Source organism: Dendrobates tinctorius, unplaced genomic scaffold, assembly GCF_039654945.1.
Source record: "Dendrobates tinctorius isolate UK_male_01 unplaced genomic scaffold, ASM3965494v1 ptg000103l, whole genome shotgun sequence".
NCBI classification, from domain to species: Eukaryota; Metazoa; Chordata; class Amphibia; order Anura; family Dendrobatidae; genus Dendrobates; species Dendrobates tinctorius.
In genome coordinates, this window is record NW_027361771.1 from 6,405,928 (window position 1) to 6,419,542 (window position 13,615).

General features: G+C 48.3%; 1 protein-coding gene across 1 annotated transcript in view; it reads right to left on the reverse strand.

The window, feature by feature from the left end:
• Positions 1 to 10,302, reverse strand: part of LLGL2 (LLGL scribble cell polarity complex component 2) — a 168,102-nt gene extending 157,800 nt beyond the window's left edge. The window contains exon 1 of the mRNA XM_073587996.1: positions 10,146 to 10,302. The gene's annotated coding sequence lies outside the window, so the exon portion shown is untranslated. The remainder of the gene's footprint in view (positions 1 to 10,145) is intronic.
• Positions 10,303 to 13,615: the final 3,313 nt, after the last annotated feature.

The following is a 13,615-nucleotide window of genomic DNA, read 5'->3' on the forward strand; positions in this document are numbered from 1 at the left end:
AACCATGTGTCATTTCACGTCGGGTTGGGGAAGGATTTGATAGAAGCCGGCAATTTAATTAGCGGCTACTCTGCTATGAAGAACTCTGTGAAATATAAATATATATTTATGACTTGTGGATAGATATATATATATATATATATATATATATATATATATATATATACACACACACACACACACACATTCTATGTGTCTATATCTATTATTTCGTTTGTTATAAACCCTGTCATAGGGCTCCATTATATGTCCACTTTGCAAGCCTGCGAGAAAATCTCGCCATACGGATGCTTACATGCGCAAAATACGCGACCACACCTTGTTTACAGATGACATACGGAGCACTATTTAGGGGTCATTCATCCGTATTACGCCTGTAAACTACGGACCGTATTTTGCGCCGGTTAGTGTGACCCCGGCCTTACTCCGATGGGTCTGAATTTATTAAAGAAAATTTAAAAACAAACAAAAAAAGGGTATAGGAAAGTCAGTGATGCGGCGTCTGTAAAATGATGCAGGAACAGAAACCTAACCTAGTCCTTTACAACTTATTATGCATTTCTTAGTGTATGTGCACACGTTGCAGGATTCGGCCCTGCGGATCCGCAGCGGGATCCGCAGATCTGCAAGTGATGTACAGTACCATTAAAGTGAAGCCAAAATGAAAAACCCCATTCACATGCTGCGGATTTTTCCACGCAGATTTGCTGCGAATTCAAATCTGCAGCATGTCACTTTTCTGCAGATTTTGACACCTGCTCCATTATAGGAATCCGCAGGTGTCAAAACGCAGGGGAAATCTGCACAAAAACTGCAGAAAATCCGCAGTAAACCTGCACTAAGTCCACAGGTAAAACGCAGGTCATTTTACCTGCGGATTTAGCAAAATCTGTGCGGAAAGTTCCACAGCAGAATCCTCAACGTGTGCACATACCCTTATGATACACCATGCTTGCAGAAAAAAAGCCATAAGCGTCCACCCTTTGCCACACAACATAACCTTATGTAACCACATAATACGGATGTGAAACATCTCATTCCAAAATCATAAGTTACACCATAGGTCCCCCATTCTACTAGAATGACCTTCATTCTACTAGGACTATAGACACAGTGATGAGGAATCAGCCACTTGTGTTCATCAGGTTGACCATAGATGTTGTGTGATCAGCCTTGCTGGGGTTGGGATCAGACCTCTTGTAATATCCTGAGACAGGAACAATCCCTCTGCAAACTGCTGCGCCAAAGTTGGCAGAATGGAATACTCTATGAAGTTATCGTGTGTTGGGAGTATTATTACCTTCATCGTTTGGGCACCTAATTTGTAGGAATAGTCTTCATTCACTGGCTTTTTAGACTGTGATACACATTTGGGCAAAAAACTGTCACCTAGTATCCTGCACATGGTAGAGCTCAGCAATGCCAGACCTTTCACACCAGTAGCACAGACCCCATTAACTTACAATGGGGTCAGGCTGTAGTCTTGATGAAAAAAAAAAAAAAAATATATTGATTTTTATTATAAAAAATAAGGACATCTGTGATGGAGGCTCTAGCAGATATGAACAGAGCCTAACACCACTGCTGATAATATATTAGTAGTGATCGCACTGCAATGGCTGTGTGGCTTGCCACCACACATGGTGATCTTGGGCACATCTACCTGACCTACTGTATCTGAAAATACACAATTATACCCATACAGAAGATACCACAGCACAGCGAGCACTCCTGTGTTAGAGAATCAGGGAAGCCAGAGGTCAAGCTGAACCATGATTAAGCCAACAGTCATCTAATGTTTATCGGAGGGAGCTACAAGTTCATGGCTTAGGCTGGCCGTCAACAGAACGATGCCTCTGCCAATCATTCAGACAACAGCCATCTCAGTCGTCCCTCCCATACACAGCGGCACTTGCTCAGGCGAGAGCTCCTATGTGTGCTATGAAAAAGTCGGGTTCAGCTGACTCTAGTCTAATGAGTATGGAGGGGGCTAATTCACCAGTGTTGTGACAAATACATTTCATATTTTTCCACAGATAGAGGCTATTTACAATAAAAAGAGAAGAAACATCCCACAGGTTTAATTTGAGGGCAGAACGCTGCCATTCAAGTAAAGGAGTCCATGAACAGGTTGCAAGGAAGTGTCTGGAAAACCTAATGAATAAGTTGGGCAATACCGGCGATCACACATACAACCTCTGTCGCCAGCGGTCACACTCGCATTCAATGTGAAAGCGAGTAGAGCAATTACCTAATGATGCTCATTTTACCAAATTTCATCTACATGACACTCACCATTTGAGCGAAGAAGTATTTTAAGGCTGCGTTCACATAACTGAAGTAGAACAGTAAGGTTTTGCCACAACTTTGGAAAATTGCAGAAAAACAAATGTGGCTTTTGCCATGATTACGGGGAAAAAAAAAAAAAAAAAAAAAACATGTAGCATGCTCATTCTGGTGCAAGATTTCACCAAGTTCAATGCAGAAGTGGTCAAAACTGCAGCACAATCCGATGGAACACTACACAGGAATGTCAGCAAAAAAAAAATAATTCCCATTCATCAGACTACGGTTGTTTTGGAGGGAATCAGATGCCCTTCTGCAAGCCAGAGATGAATTGGACCAGTTGCAGAAGTTTTTGATGCATTCTCAGTGTGGTTGTTTGTGATAAAAACCTTACAGCCTAGCTGCAGGTGGTGAGAATTTGTCCACACAGATCCATTAGAGAATTTTGCACGAATTCTGTGGTCAATCCACTGTTGTAGATTTTATAATGATTTCCCCAAAACCACCTTGCAAAGGGTGAAACCTGCAGCAAAGATCTGCAAGAAGAATTGCCTTGCTGCAGATTTTAATATCAGTACCACCAATTTTCACGCAGAGTGTAGAGGAGATTTGTTACTCACCGGTTCTGTAAAATACTGCATGATACTTGTGCAATGGCTATGTTCACATGTCCGCGTGCTGTGGTTTGTTTTTTTTTGTTTTTTTTACATGGGTTTTCTTGACTAAATTCCCTCGATGAGCTTTTGATGTTGCAGACTTTCTGCACCAGTCTTACAACTTACGTTTTTTTTTTTTTTTATTACATGTGTTTTAGCTCTGCGGTTTCTATTAGTACGGTATGTGATGTTTTCAGTAAAGCAGATTTGTTTTTGATAATTCCAGGTATTTTGCTTTTGCAAAACTTAATTGATACTTTCATGTGCAGATTACATGAGGTTTTTTGTTTGTTTTTTACACTTTTCCATCATGCATGTTTTACCTGGGGATTTTCTGCATCTAATGTGCAGATTAAGAGCTCAATCTGCGCATGCGCCACCTCCCGTCGCCAGTTTTCCAGAAGCCCACCGCAGGGAAATCAATGGAAAAGGGGGTCTCCGCTCACCTGCACTGACATCTTATGGGAGCCTGCAGCCTTGCATCGCCTGGACACCCCCTCCCCTCAGCCCGGGGGCCGCAGCATCGCCCCACTCCTGAATACACGACCATGCACCTCCGAACTCCACCCCCAGTAGGCTACCGATAAAACACCTCACCGTTTTATTTTTTTAAATTCCCATTTTCCAAGCCAAAGTTTGGGGTGCATCATAGCACACAAAATACAGTATATGGGGAAATCTGCACATAAAATTGTGTACCCACACGAAACTGACATGCTATGGATCTGAAACCCGCACCGTCAGTTTATGCAGACGGCCTCTTTCACACATCAGGTTTTCGCCGTCAGGCGCGATCCGGCGCTTTTGACAGAAACCGGATCCGGCGAAATGAAATGCCGGATCCGGTTTCCCCCCCATTGACTTGCATTTGCGCCGGATGGCCATGCGTTTCATCCGGTTTTCGCCGGATCCAGCAATGTGTCGCGATCCGGCGTCTGGAAAAAACGGCTACTGTAACGTTTTTTGTCTCCGGCGAAAAAGCCGGACACGCCGGATCCGGCGCGTCCGGCTTTTTCACACAATGAAAGCCTATGAGCGCTGCAATGCGCCGGATCCGGTTTTTTGGTCTGAGCATGCTCAGTAGCTCTGCCCACAGGAGATATATAAAAGCAAGACAATGGGACCCTCAGCCACACCCAACATGCCACCCAAGCCAAGAACCAGGAGCAGGAGAAGGCAGCAGACATCTGCAGCAGCAGCACCATCAGCACCACCCCAAATGGAGCAGCAAATGGAACATGCTGAGGAGGGGAGTCCAGCAGCAGATGAGAGACGGTAATTATCAAATCCCCCATTCCTCCAAACTAGGGCCATGGAATATCAAGATATTCATTGGCCCTTTGTTTCTCTTTATTCAACAGCCGCCAAAGAGATGCAGCAGCAGCAGCAGCAGAAATGGCATCACTGGCAGCAGCAACAGCAGCAGCAATACCCACAGCCATGGAGTCTGGCCATAAACAGGACAGCACATCTTCTTCTGGGAGCCCTCCCTCGCATCGTCAGCGTTTGACGGTAAGTTTTTATTTCCAAAATCCATCATCTCTGTAATATATGTCTATTCATTGCTTTTTATTTCAAAACAGGAATCACAAGATGAAGAGGAGCTCCCAGAAGAAGAAGGAAGGGGTGGACAGACACCTGGAGTGGGCTCACAATTGGTAAGTTTTTTGCATCAAACGCAGAAACACAACATCACACTACACACAACACATAGAAAACAATGTTCTGCAGACCACACACAGCAAACAAATGCCTACATCCAAAGACATAACATTTTTTGTTTTCTTCTCTAGTCTTCCCAATCTGGTGCTCGGCCAAGAGGTCCTCGCAGTGCCTCCCAGGGTCGTCGGCGACAGCAACGCGGCGGTCACCAGCGTGTAAGTATACATATTTTTGCTTTGTTTTTTTTGCACTTTTTATTTCATTTCTTTTGTGGAGGCTAATGTTATTTTTGTCTTTTTCTTTAACAGCCTTCACAGCGTGCTCCCGACTCTGACGGTGAGGATGGAGGACTCGATGTGGACCACCTCATCGATCTCGTCAGACAAAGGGAGCCGCTCTGGAATATGGCTGACCGCCGCCACGCTGACCTTATCGTTACCCGACGACTCTGGGAGGAAATCTGTTCGCTCCTTGTGGGCCGCTGGGAGGACCTCGATGTTCGGGCCCAGATTAAAGAGCGTAAGTATATACAGTACCGGTTGCTTGATGTAAACCAGTGTTTCCCGAACTCCAGTCCGCGTGGTCCCCACGGATCATGTGTTCAGGATTTATATTTACTATGGAAATCCTGAAAACATGACCCCTGGGGACCATGAGGACTGGAGTTTGTGAAACACTGATGTTGTATACTAACCACTCCTTTCTCGTTTCAGGGAACAGAATTGTGAATCGGTGGCGGTCTGTGAGGGATCGTTTCAAGAAGGAGTTCAATAAAGAGATGCGGGCCCCGAGTGGATCTGGAGGACGCAGGAGCAAGTACAAGTACGCACAAGCCCTGTCGTTCCTCCGGGAAACAATGCTCACCAGAAGGTAAATATTACACACCACATGTGAAAAAAAATGTTAGATGTAACTTTTTTTTTTCAGCCAGGGCCATACCATGTCAGTATTTTAATTGTTTTTTTTTCTCTTTATTCCACAGCACGGTGAGCAGCACTCGGGAGCCTGCACGATTGGACCCTTCTGAGGCGATCCCTGAGGAGACCGGCACCGAGGGACACTTCGACCGCCCCGGTACATCTGCACCTTCCCAGCCTTCCCACACATTCGACCCATCTGTCCCATCCACCAGCACAGGAGCATCGTGGCCGCCTACATTACATGAAGCTGCTGGTGAGGAGATCGCTTTCCCTTTACCCCACCCTTCTGCCCCTGCCACCTCTAGTACACCTGCGGGTACTGGGCGGCAGCGGCAGAGGGGTCAGGAAAAGAGTTATGCGCAAGAGTTCTTGCATCTGAATGCATCTTTCCAGAACTGTCTAAAAGTCTTGTCAGAGCAAATCTCCGCAGGCTTTCAGCAGATCAACTCCAGCATTCTGGAGGTGAAGACACTTCTGCAAACCATGCATTCAGAAGCAAGATCTTCGCCAAACCACACCTTTTTCAGGTCTGTTGTGGAGCGCATGGCAACACTATCTCCTACCCAGCAGATGCATGTAATGCATTCGTGCCACGATGCTCTACAGCAGGTTACCTCCCAACCTCCACCTCCCACCACTGTAGTTCCTCCACCTGCACCCCCTCCAGCCACTTTCCATCCTCCCCCTCCTATTACATCTGCACCCCCTCCAGCCACTTTCCATCCTCCCCCTCCTATTACATCTGCACCCCCTCCAGCCACTTTCCATCCTCCCCCTCCTATTACATCTGCACCCCCTCCAGCCACTTTCCATCCTCCCCCTCCTATTACATCTGCACCCCCTCCAGCCACTTTCCATCCTCCCCCTCCTATTACATCTGCACCCCCTCCAGCCACTTTCCATCCTCCCCCTCCTATTACATCTGCACCCCCTCCAGCCACTTTCCATCCTCCCCCTCCTATTACATCTGCACCCCCTCCAGCCACTTTCCATCCTCCCCCTCCTATTACATACCAGCAACCTCCCCAGTACCAGCAACCTCCCCAGTACCAGCAACCTCCCCAGTACCAGCAACCTGCCCCGTACCAGCAACCTGCCCCGTACCAGCAACCTGCCCCGTACCAAACTCCTTCCCCATACAACTTTCCATCAACATCATCTGCTCCTACAGTCCCTGCCCAACCCTCCACTCCACCGCCCACCACCTCTTCTGCCTCCAACATGTCCACCCATTCTGTAGCTTTTTCCACACCTTCACCTCTAACTGTTCCTTCCCCACCACGATCCCAGTCCTCTCTCCACACACCCAGTGTCGAAGTGTCCTGCAGCCCCTCCAGCAGTATTTCCACCCCACACTACACAGATTTGTAATGTGTGTTTTTTAATAAAAATGCCCATTGGGTTTAAAACCTTTATTAAAAAAGTTTTTTGCACTTTAAAAACATTTTACAAAAAAAAAAAAATTTTAAATAAAAGTTAAATTATCGTTTCACAATGGTTGTCTGTCTTTTCTTTCTGCGGCGAACTATGTTTAAAAAAAAGGTTAAATACAGGGTATTTCAAAGGTAAAAAGGTATTCAAAACCAGGTATATAACTGTGGGTAAATTTTAGCTTTTTGCCACAGTTGTGTTCCTGGTTGTGTTTGAAGCAAAGTATTTCACCTAAAAAGTTGTGTTTATTGTTGGTGATTTCCTAACAATGTACACAACTTTTGTTAAAAGGTGAAATACTTTGCATAAAACACAACCAGGTACACACCTGTGGCCTAAAGCTAAAAATAGTAGACCATGACAAGATAGCCAACTTTGGTTGGCAAAGGTATATACTGTTGGTCCAGAAGGTACACAAGTTTGGTTAGGGCACAAATCTTTCACACTCTGTCATCCTGCCAGTGTACTCTGCCTTGAGGGGCCACAAGGGTCAATTTTAAAAACCGGATCCGGCGTAATCCGTCAAAAAACGGATAGAAAAACGGATGAACCGGATGAGACGGATCCGGTTTTGTCTGTCAAGAACAAGACGGATCCGGCAGAAAACCGGATCCGGCACATCAGGTTTTACAAAACATTTGCCGGATCCGGCATTCCGGCACGACGCCGGATCGCGCCTGACGCCGAAAACCTGATGTGTGAAAGTAGCGACAAATATATAAAAAGCACAGTGGGCATAAGATTTCTATAAATCCCTATATAATAAAGGGGATGGGTCCCCTTTGCTGGAACTGTAAGATGTGGAGTTTTTGGCACAAGGAAATTACACAGCGCCAAAAGGTGTTCGCGGGCATACAGCCTTAAATGCCCTGTGGGCAGGATTTTTCATGAAGTTACATTCCGTGTGAACGTGGTCTAAAAGCTTGGTCTATCTTCAGCTGTTGAAAATAAACAGAGGTGATGACAAGTATGAGGTTACCCTTAAGGCTGTGTGCACACGCTGCGGATTTTGCTGCGGTTCCGCAGCGGTTTTGGCCGCTGCGGACCCGCAGCAGTTTTTGCTGCGGTGTACAGTAGCATGATTCTCTATGGGAATCAAAGACCGCAGTGCAGACGGTGCGGAGTTTTCCGCGCGGATTATCTGCGGTTTTCAATCCGCAGAAAGAATTGACATGTAATTCTTTCTGCGGATTCCCCTGCGGTTTGCCATCTCCTCCATTGAGGAGATGAAAAACCGCAGAGCAATCCGCAGGTAAAACCGCAGGTATTTTGACCTGCGGATTTTACAGAATCCGCACCTTTTCCGCAGCGTGTGCACACAGCCTAAGGGTATGTGCACACGTTGGGGATTTGGCCCTCTGCCGATCTGCAGCAGTTTTCCAAGTGATGTACAGTGCCATGTTATCCTATGGAAAACAAAAACCGCTGTGCACATGCTGCTGAGAATTCTGCGCGGAAACGCAGCGGTTTATTTTCCGCAATATTTCAATTCTTTGTGCGGATTCCGCAGCGTTTTTACACCCATTCCATTCTAGGAATCCGTAGGTGTAAAAATGCAGGCATTTTGACATGCGGATTCTGCAGATTCCGCGTGGAAAAATCCGCACACGAATCTGCAACGTGTGCCCATACCCTAAGCCTAAAACAGTAAGTGCGTCAATAAGGGCTCGTGTATGCGACCATTAAATTCACACATCACACTCGTACCCATGTTATTTTATGGAAATATGCATATGTCCAATTACTAACTAGGACGGAGTGGTCCAAGCAAAAATAAAACACCGCAGCATACATGATTTGCCTCAGAGAATAGGATGGCACTCGCTCGATCGTCTATGGATCCGCGAGCGAAAAAAAACAAAAAAAAAAAAAACTGATTAGCGCAATGGAACCATTTTTCTCTTCTTGGATGGAGCGAAAACACTCGTCTGCAGCTGCCCTCAAAGTACCATAAATGTAAGCGCTATATCTCAAAACATATGCGGCTATATTAAAATTCTTAACTAGAAAATCGGAATGGGAATTTGAAGATTTACACTTACATGCACAGATCGAATGTTAGGTGCAGAACATTTACTGCAGGCCACCCTCACACTTGAATATCAAGACTAGTTTTTTGCATTAGTGTTTGTAAACCAAATGCAGAAGAAAATAAAGAAAACCTTAGTAAAATAATGCATTTTTTCTGTGTTCTTTGGGTGTTCGTACAAGTCAGATCCAAATCACGTGCGTAACTGATGCGTTTTCATATGTATCAGTTTTTAAAGTCAGTTTCATCACAGGCAAAAAAAAAAAATATGAAAACCTGGAGGAATGTTTCCTAGATTCTCCTATCAGACAGTGCAAAACAGGTACTAGTCTGTAGTTAGTGTGCTGTCTGAGCTGTTCACAGGCCTGAGTGAGTGATCCAGGACTGGGATCGCCGTCGCTCCCTACAGGGGACCGGACGACGCGGGGGAGGGATCGCCGTCGCTCCCTACAGGGGACCGGACGACGCGGGGGAGGGATCGCCGTCGCTCCCTACAGGGGACCGGACGACGCGGGGGAGGGATCGCCGTCGCTCCCTACAGGGGACCGGACGACGCGGGGGAGGGATCGCCGTCGCTCCCTACAGGGGACCGGACGACGCGGGGGAGGGATCGCCGTCGCTCCCTACAGGGGACCGGACGACGCGGGGGAGGGATCGCCGTCGCTCCCTACAGGGGACCGGACGACGCGGGGGAGGGATCGCCGTCGCTCCCTACAGTGGACCGGACGACGCGGGGAGGGATCGCCGTCGCTCCCTACAATGTGAGTTCAGCACCTGCACGTTACCGTTCTCCACATATTCTGTCCACTGCCACTAACAAACTTTTGCCAGCAGCGGCGCCTGTGGACGAGCTCTGCAGGTGGGTGACAGGAGGATGTGACACCGTGGAACTTCCACCCCCGCCCACCGGCACACACCTGTTGTACCAGGCAAGACACAGGCGCTGAGCCGGCCACACCCGGGCACCCAGCCGCCACCCAGCACACCGGGCGCCCCTCACATCACCGGCCACTCACATATGACTGAAGCGCTCTTATCTACGGCAGCAGCCACTCGTGCGCCCCGCCCCCATCTCTGCCCCACGTCGTCCCCGGCCACTACCGGGGTCGCCTATAACCCGCGCAGCCTCCGCCGCTCTCTAGACTCTCATTCCCCGCTCACCTTCCCCGCGACCAGCAGCTCCCCGATCCTCGTCCCACGGGAGGCGCCTGGGCCGCAGCCGCTTCCTGGTTCCCTCCACTGGGGGCCGGCTAATTACATATTCATGACATCCTTACAACGGCTGACCAATAGAAAGAAAGACATCCTGCTTCCCAAGCTACGCCCCTATAGCAGGTTACGTGCAGGCCCCCCAGGTCCGGCCCTTCTTCTCATGAATAATGTATTATGTTGGATGTCATTGATTCCTCCGCGTACCTGGCTCACCTGGGTCACAATACTGAATGGAACCGCCCGTAACATTGCGCGGTGTAGAAAAGAAATCCCTGCAAGCTTTACTTCCACACAAGCTGTTGGTGGCGCCCAGTCACTGAGAACGGTCTCACCTGCTCACCCCCGTATTACAGCTTTCCCCTCCTGTCAACACTATATTATGTTGGCATTCCATAGATTTGCACACATTTCTAATAAAGAAAGGGAAAATAATTAAAAAGACAAAGTAATTGACAATAAGAAGTTATCGCCTCCTTATAAACTGACTAAGGCCACGTGCACACTTAAGTGTTTGCTGAGTTCTTTTACCTCAGTAGTTGTTCCACTCCTGGTTTTGGCTTACAAATCCTGAGGTAAAAACGTCACCGAATACTCAATGTGTGCACATGGCCTAAGGGTGCGTTCACACTGCGTCTATTTCAAGCAATTAAAAATGTCCGATTCTCAAGCGGAAGCTTCTTCAGGAATTGCTCTATTCCTGAGGCATTTTGCCTGAAGTGATTTTTGTTAGACTTTTTGGGTTGTTTCCTTCAAGCGCTTGGTTAATGTGTTTTCCAGTGATTTTCTAATTCTTTTAGGAATCCATTAAGTAAAAAATAAAACGCTACCACATTATTCTTGAGGCAAAAATGCTTAAAAAGAAGCCTAGGCGTTTTTTGAACATTTTTTTAGCCTTCCCATCAACTCCTATAGTAAAGTTTGGAGGAACTCATTGGCGGGAAACACCTGAGGACCGGACAAGTCACCTCTTACAAATGCCTGGTGTTTCAAAAAGACTGACGCTCAAAAGCCCAAACAAATGGACAGCAAGTCATTTTACATAAAAATTAGTAAGAAGAACCACTTCAGCTTTTAATTAATACTTTTTACAATGAGTTTTTTTAGAAAAAATGCCAGGAAAAAAAAAACGTAATGTGAACCGACACTTCTGCTGGATTCACACATTTATTTTCTCATACATGAAAAATGGTCTGTGTTTTTTTCATGGTGCTGGGTCCATTTATGTTCTCTGTGTCAGTTTCTACAATTCATGTTGTATCCGTCTTTTTAAAATGACGAAAAAATTCCTTAGGGTATGTGCCCACGATACAGAGCTGCTGCGGGTTGGACGCTGCATACTTGTGCTGCGTCAAACCCGCAGTGGCCAGATGTTACAACATTGTGGATGGGATTTAAAAATGCCCGAGGAGATGGACATAGGGCGCGTCTTTCCAGACCGCAGCGTGCCAATTTCTCTTACGGACACTGGCGTAACTACCGGGGTAGCAGCCGAAGCGGTTGCTTTGGGGCCCGGCCCATATAGGGGCCCAGGTCCCCGGCTCCGATCGGCGCTACCCGGTAGTGCAATTTAATTAAGTACATTCAGGGGTGGGATTCAGCGGGTTCTCCCCGGTTCGGTGGAACTGGTTGTTAAAAAAGCAGCCGGTTCCCCGAACCGGGGAGATCTAGAGCCGCGATCCGGTCCTCTGATGTCCTGGCGCTGCCTGGAGGCAAGGAGCAGAGGAGGACTCTTGCTCTGCTTCCCGCCGGATACCGCGCGCATTGATACGTGACGACGCATGCTGCTGCTCTGTCTGCTGACTAGTACTGGACAGAGCACAGCAGTCAGCACACCCCGGCGGCCCCCCGCTGTCCGCGCACTGATTCCTGCGGCTGCCCAGTGAGCTGAGCCTGGACAGGACACTAGTCTGTGTGTGGTGGCCCGCCTGCCTCACCTCACAACTTCAGCCCGTGTATGGTACACAGGCCAACACCAGGTAAGTTACTGTATATGTGCAGTGCTGCTGCTTATTGGGGGCCTGTGCTGTGCTGCCTACTAGGGACCTGTGCCTGCCTATTGAGGACCTGTGCCTGCCTATTAGGGACCTGTGCCTGCCTATTAGGGACCTGTGCCTGCCAATTGGGGACCTGTGCTGCCTACTAGCGACCTATGCCTGCCATTTGGGGACTTGTGCCTGCCTATTAGGGACCTGTGCCTGCCTATTAGGGACCTGTGCTGCCTATAGGGAACAATGCTGCCTATTGGGGACCTGTGCTGCCTATTGGGGAACAATGCTGTCTATTGGGGACCTATGCTGACTATTGGGGAACAATGCTGCCTATTGGGGACCTGTGCTGCCTATTGGGGAACAATGCTGCCTATTGGGGACCTGTGCTGCATATTGGGGAACAATGCTGTCTATTGGGGACCTGTGCTGCCTATTGGGGAACAATGCTGCCTATTGGGGACCTGTGCTGCCTATAGGGAACAGCTCCTTGACTGCGCCCCTACTTGTATATGTTTGATGAAAAGGTGCATGTAAATGGGTGTGGCTTAATAATGGGTGTGGCTTAAAATGGGTGTGGCTTTCCTACACACAAACACAGAACCTGTTGTTAAAAATTTGAATCCCACTACTGAGTACATTACTGCAGCGCTCCGGCGGGTGCTGTCTTGGGGGCTCGCTGCGTGTAGTGTAGAGCATGGGTCCCCAACCACCGGTCCACGTCCAGCACCGGGCCGTTGCACTGCTCTTGCCGGTCTGCAGACACAAGGGGAGCTGGCGGCTGTGTAGCAGCTGATACTCACCCTGCATAGCAGTCCCTGTCAGCGTGGCGGCTTCATCCAGCGCTGAGCTGTCAAGTGTACCGCTCATTTAACGTCATGAATATGGACGCCACTCCTCTCCCATAGGCGTGGCGTCCATATTCATGCACCTTAATGAGCGGTAGCACGTGACCACTCCGCACAGGAAGAAGCTGAAGCGCCGCGAGATGCAGGGAGGGAAGTTCAGCGACGTGAGGGTAAATATGATGGGGGGAAGATGGGGGAGCCGAACGGAGCCATATATACAAGGGAGGGAGAGTGGGAGCGGAGCCATATATACAAGGGAGGGAGAGTGGGAGCGGAGCCATATATACAAGGGAGGGAGAGTGGGAGCGGAGCCATATATACAAGGGAGGGAGAGTGGGAGCGGAGCCATATATACAAGGGAGGGAGAGTGGGAGCGGAGCCATATATACAAGGGAGGCCGGGAGAGTGGGAGCGGAGCCATATATACAAGGGAGGCCGGGAGAGTGGGAGCGGAGCCATATATACAAGGGAGGCTGGGAGAGTGGGAGCGGAGCCATATATACAAGGGAGGCTGGGAGAGTGGGAGCGGAGCCATATATACAAGGGAGGGAGAGTGGGAGCGGAGCCATATATACAAGGGAGGGAG